Source organism: Culex pipiens, chromosome 1, assembly GCF_016801865.2.
Source record: "Culex pipiens pallens isolate TS chromosome 1, TS_CPP_V2, whole genome shotgun sequence".
NCBI lineage: Eukaryota > Metazoa > Arthropoda > Insecta > Diptera > Culicidae > Culex > Culex pipiens.
Window position 1 is genome coordinate 66,054,254 of NC_068937.1, and position 6,202 is coordinate 66,060,455.

Sequence of the window (6,202 nt, forward strand, 5' to 3'; positions counted from 1 at the left end):
GCACTACGCCCCCCGGGGCATGGCCTTCCTCTAACGTGGGATTTCTGCTCCAGCGCCTCTGACGAGACAGGAGAAACCGGGACCGACGTTTTACTTCACCATCCGATAGAAGCTCAGTGGATAAGGCGGGAATCGAACCCGCGTCTCATAGCATCATCGGGATCGGCAGCCGAAGCCGCTACCCCTGCGCCACGAGACCCACCCACATGTTCCAGTCGATTTCCGCGTCCTCCATCATGGCACGTGCACGCTCCATCACCGTCCGGTTGAACCGCTCCGATTTCCCGTTCTGTTCTGGAGTGTACGGTACGGTCGGTTCCATGACGATACCAGCGTCGTCGCAGTACTTCTTGAACTCGGTGTTGATGTACTCACGGCCGTTGTCACTTCTCAGTCGGGCAATTTTGGTTCCGAAGTGAGCAGTGGCCATCGCCGCGTACTTCCGGAACGCATCCAACACCTCACTCTTCGCCTCAAGGATGTAAACAGCAGCGAAGTGAGTGTAGTCGTCGATGAAGCTCACGAACATCATCTTGCCGTTCCAGGATGCCGGGTTGAACGGGCCACACACGTCGGAGTGGATGAGCTCCAAGGGACGCGAGGAACGAGGCTTGTTCGCTTCTTCAAACGGCAACCTCGCTTGCTTCCCCTTCATGCAGCACTCGCAAATCTCCTTCTCTGGCTTCGCGTTCTTTCCAACATCCAGTCCTTCGACCATCTCGTTCCGGATCAGCTTCATCAGACCAGTATTCCCGATGTGTCCGTACCGGCGATGCCACAGCGACAACTTGCTCTCCGACTCACCAACCATGGCCGATCCACGCCCGACTTTCACATCCAGCTCGTACAAACGCCCGTTCTGTTTCGCCGTACACTTGACCTCTCCGTCCTTCGTGATTCGCGCACCTTCCTGGCCAAAAATCACCTCCATGCCGCGCTCGGCAACTTTCTTCACGGAGAACAGGTTCGTCAGCAATCCAGGCACGTACAGGACGTCGCGAACCGTGCAGTTCAACGTCCGCGTTCCGATGTCGGCCTTCATTTTGACGTCACCAACGTAGCGACCCTCGAGCGTCACTCCAGCCTTGGCCACGTTGATCACCGTGGGGGATTCCATCCGTCGCATGTTCACCAGTAGACCCTTCTCGCCAACCATGTGCTCGGACGCACCACTGTCCAGCACTCACCGGAACTTTCCGTGTGTCTCCACGCTGTTGGCTTCTTGCGCTACTGACACAAACGACACGTCATCGTTGGCACCGTCCTTCGTTTCCGCCGCGTGTGCCTTCCCCTTCTTCCGGCGATGCGAGTTTCCGGCGGCCTGTTCCGCTTTCTCCTTTTCCGGACAGTTCGCCTTTTTGTGTTCAGGTTTGCCGCAGGCGTGGCACTTGAACGTAAATTTGCCACCTTTTCCCGCAAACGCTGAACTTGGCTCCGCCTTGGGCTCAACCTTCACTGCAAGATGGTGCCGTTCCACGTCCTCGTTCAAAAGCCGTGACTTGATGAATTCCATCGAGCATTGCTCGACCGGCAACGTCTTCAGCACGGTAATCAGCTGGGCGTAGGACTTCGGCATCGATTGCAGCAGGAAAAACACTTGCACCGGCTCGACGAACTTGATGTTGGCCGCTTCCAGCTCCCGGACCACCCTCTCGAACTCCAGAATGTGCTCCTCCATGTCCTGCTCTTCGTCGTACCGCAAGGTGGTAAACTGGTTCAACAGCAGAAACACGCCGGAAACTCCCTTCTTGTCGAATGCCTTCTGGAGGGTGTCCCAAATGGCCTTCGGAGACCGCTTTCCACGGATTCTTTCCAGCTGCGAGTCGGCAATCTTGTGGAGCAGGACCGACACACACTTCGCGTCCTCTTCCCTTCGGACGTTTCGAAGCGCTTCCTTCCGCGCCTGTTCCGCCGCATCATCCGCCTTCACCGCCGGGAAAAACGGTTCCTGCTCCAGCGTCCGCTGAACACAGTGAAAAATCTTCAGTTCCCGGAGGTAGGCCTCCATCCGAAGACTCCAATTCGGCCAATTCTTCCCGTTGTACAGGTACACTCGCGGATTTTGTTCGTATTCCATCGCGAGCACGTTTCTTTCCGCGTCTTACTTCCCGAAAAACTTAACTCAAATCGAATCGCGAAAAATGGCGTCACCTTCCCGAACTCTGCGCACGTGGAAAAAAAAAAATTTCCTTCCGATCGCGGTTACCATGGCAACGCCACACGCGATGTGCTGGGCCACACAACCTGACGAGTTGGCGTTTATTCGGGGAAAGAGGAGGAATTAACAGTGGGTGGGGTTTTTATAGAGTTTGCGCGTGGCATGGCCTACTGCGCCTAAAGCTAACTTAAACTAATCTTCAAGGGCCGCACTTAGGCTTGACTTCCAACAAAATGTACTCTAGAATGTGTACTTTCAGATGCATCTAAGAGCGAGGTCGAATTCCACCGTCATTTCGAGTTATTCACATTTCAAAATGGCGTCTTTTTCGTCGTATTTTGGCTATAACTTTCGTTTAAAAGGTCCTCATGGGAGATAAATGTGTTTTGATAAGCTCTACAAATGTCTAGAAGACACCAACTCGCTACGACACAAGCTTGAGTTGATAAATTCTAAAAACTCATTTTTTAATAAACACTTCAACCTAAATTACAAAAATGGCTCTAGAAACTTCCCGTTTGAAGATAGAGCTTTGTGGTCTTCAGCAAAGTTGCTCAGAATGGTGTTCCCTACAACTTTTCTGAAGACACCAAAGCGCTATCTCGTCATCCCGCCAAAATAAAAATTCTGAACCACTCTAAAATTTGGACCACCCTAATGTCCACCATACCAAAAGATGCCCCAATTGACCCTGATCATTTGTCCCGAAGACACCAAAGCTCTAAATCTTATCAATTTTGTCACGCTAAATTTCGGTTTCGGACCACTGTTTAGTGTCAAAAACCGGTTCTGCCATTCTGGCATCGCAAAGTAGACATTCTAACCTTTCATTTGCGGTCAAGACATCCAAAATCGGTCAAGATTCCGAATTTTGGCAGCCAAAAACTTTTCTGGGTCATATAGACCAGAGTACCATAAGTGTGACTTTTTTCTGGGGAGCACACAGTCCATTTTTGGCTCAAATGTGTGTCTTGGTAAGATACACAAAGTCATGAAATTTCAACTCTGTAAGTGCCAAAGGTCTAAAGTTACGATAACTTTCATCACGCTCTTGGGTCATATTGACTCGAAGACCATGCCCGGGTTAAGTTCTTAAGTTCTTAAGCCACACCCGGAGTGGCCAGTGCCCTGGGAAGGTTCTCCCGGGAGGACATTTTTCGAACCATACAAATTGGGGCAATATGTGTATCAAAATTCATGGTTTGTGATACTGGTAATGAAAATGGCAATTTTGACCGGATTAGCCACACCCGGGGTGGCCAGTGCCCTGGGGAAGGTTCTCCCGGGAACACATTTCGCCATGTATGCCATTTCCGAACCCATCCTTGTTCGTGTTTTGGCAATTTATTTCCACAGAGGTGCCAATGATTGAAAACATAAAATTCGAATTATTTATTCAGGATTAAATAAATTGGCAAAAAATTAAAAATATAAATAAAAATTGAATATATTTTTAAAGTTTTTTACAAAGTTCTTTGTCATATTGGTCATGAAGAACATTGTTCGGCACGACACCGAATGTTTTGCGCAACTGTCACCCAGTGTGCGCGAGTCCAGCCCTGCGTCGCTGTCAGCGACGGCGCTGCCAACGTGACAGCGTGAAACGACGCAACGACGAAAACGGCGCGAAGCAGAAGAGCGCGCAAACGAACGAGCGGAGAGGGAGAGAGACAGATTTTTCACTCCGTTTCGAGACGCGAACGAGACACGTCGCGCAGTGTAAATAAAAATCGGAAATTTAAGAGTTTTTTTTAAGTAAAAGGTGAAAAAACAAGTCCTAGTGTTTTTATCACTCCAGAACCGTAATACAGTCCACCCGCAGAATCCAGTTAGGGGATTTGGCCCCAACATTTGGTCCTTCAACCCGGATAGACATTGGCCTATCGAACAGACCGCCGGAGGTCGAATCGCCGCGAGTGTCTCGAGGAAGAAGAATGCTCGGGAAAGAAGAAGTTCGCGAGCAGTGATCCGGAAGACGTCGATTCCCGGAGGGCGTTCCACGCGGCCCGGAACAGCGTTGGAAAGAACCGTGAGTCTGTGTGGTGATCCAGCAGATCGACGGTCCGGAACGCGCGTGTGGTCGAACCAGCGGCGCGTAGTGCACCGAAAGCGGTCCAATTGGCCGCCGGAAGCACGGTAGTGACCCGGATGTGGTTGTTGGCCACCGGCAGAAGAAAATAGACGTTGTGAACGTTGCGAGGAAGGTGGTCCCATTGGCCATCTGAGCAAAAACAGTGAAAAAGTGTGCTTGTGTTGGCGGAAGAAGGACGTTCGCGCCATCTTGCCGCACAAGAAAAAACAGAAGTGTTCGTCGGCGAGAGATGGGCTTGCGACGCCATCTTGTTGAAGAACAAAAGTGTGTGTGTTCGTCGGAGAGATGGGCGAGCGCCGCCATCTTGCTGAGCGAAAAACTGAAAGCCTCTGCGAATGTGGTCCTATTGGCCGTCCCGAGCAGAAGTGTGCGTGGAAGGTGGTCCCATTGGCCACCCGAGCAGAAAACTGGTGAAAAGTGAACGGCACCTGGCCGTTAAAATGAAGTGCGGTGCTCTGTGAGCAGAGTGGCGTGCAGAAAAGCCCTGACGGAGTACCCATTGGCCACGTCAGGCAGATGTTCCGACGGGTGGTCCCGATGTCCACGCCGTGAAAAGGAGCTAGAAGAGTGGTCCCATTGGCCACAAGGTGGAGTGTTGTGCGTTGCTCTGTGAGCAGGGTGACGTGCGAAAAGCCCCGACGGACGGTCCCATTGTCCACTGTTGATAAGGAACCGTTCAGCTGAGCGAAATCGCTGACGCTCCCGACTAGCAAGCCAAAATAACTAAAAGTAGTTGTGTGCGTGTGAGCTAAGTTGCCATGTTTTATTCTAGTAGTTTACATAATAATGTTTCTCCTGCCAAACTCTGTTCCCTGCATTCTTACGCTAATGGACAACACATGTCTTCCTACTCACTCACAGATGGGCGATCTAATCCCTACCCGTCCTCGCGCGCTTTCTGTCGCCATGCCGTAGCCGCACGTCCTGGCCCCCGTCGATCAGCTCGTGCTCCAGCCTCGGCGTCGCGTTCGCACCACGCGCTCCGCGTCCTCGCGACGCGCTCTGCGTACGTGTGTGCTTGCGCGCCACGTGCTGGTGCGCTCGCGTGCCAAACTCGTGCTTCTCGGTGTGCGATGTTTGGGCGTTTGCGTACGACGTTGGCACCCTCCGTGTCCTTGCGCCACGCGCGACTTCGACGGCCTCTTCTCGACGCCTCTACTCGATCTCCGCCGATGGTATTCGCTGACAAAACTGCCGCGGCACGACCTGTGCAGTCGGTCGGCCCTCGAGCACAAAGCAAACGGTGTATAAACGCCCTGTGGAAACAAAAGTCGTCAGCTCCATGTGCTTACTCCTTGATTCAGGCTCAATCTTACCCCGTACGGTTCGGGGGCGTTCTTTTTAGCTTCAGGTCCTCTAGTGGTGTTCCGCGTGCTTCGAGCACCGTTCTCACTGTTTAAAGAGAGCCCTTTGTTAGTATTGGTGGTGCACCACCTGCCTGGAGCTAACTTACGACTTGCTTCCTCGTCGGCGTGACCTTGACACTGAATCTCGCTTCAGTCGTGCGCGTGTGTGTGGTGACCCTCAATCTCCTGTGAATAGGGTGATCTTAGTGGAAGTACAGCGTCAATTGTCAATGCCTCGCTTACTTGTGGTTTTTGGCATGCGATGCGTCTCTCCTGCCGCCTCCACTCTCGAGTTTTGCCTCGCGCGTCCGCTTTAGATCGGGCTCGTCCTTCGACACGGCGCTGGCCTGCCTCCGTGTGCGCCTAGGAAAAGAGATTTAATGATTGGCTGTCCGCTTGACCTCGATTTCTGCACTCACGTCGGGCCTCAAACGCGGCTGGCGGTGTTTCGCCGTCGACCTTGGCGTCACGAGCTTGGTGAGGTGAACCAGACACTTTTGGGACGCTCGCTGGACGGCTTGCCAATCTGGGAAATGCGACAACTAAATGGTGTGCCAATTGTCCGCCTCGACCACGACTTACCGGTAGTTTCGTTCGGGCTTTGCG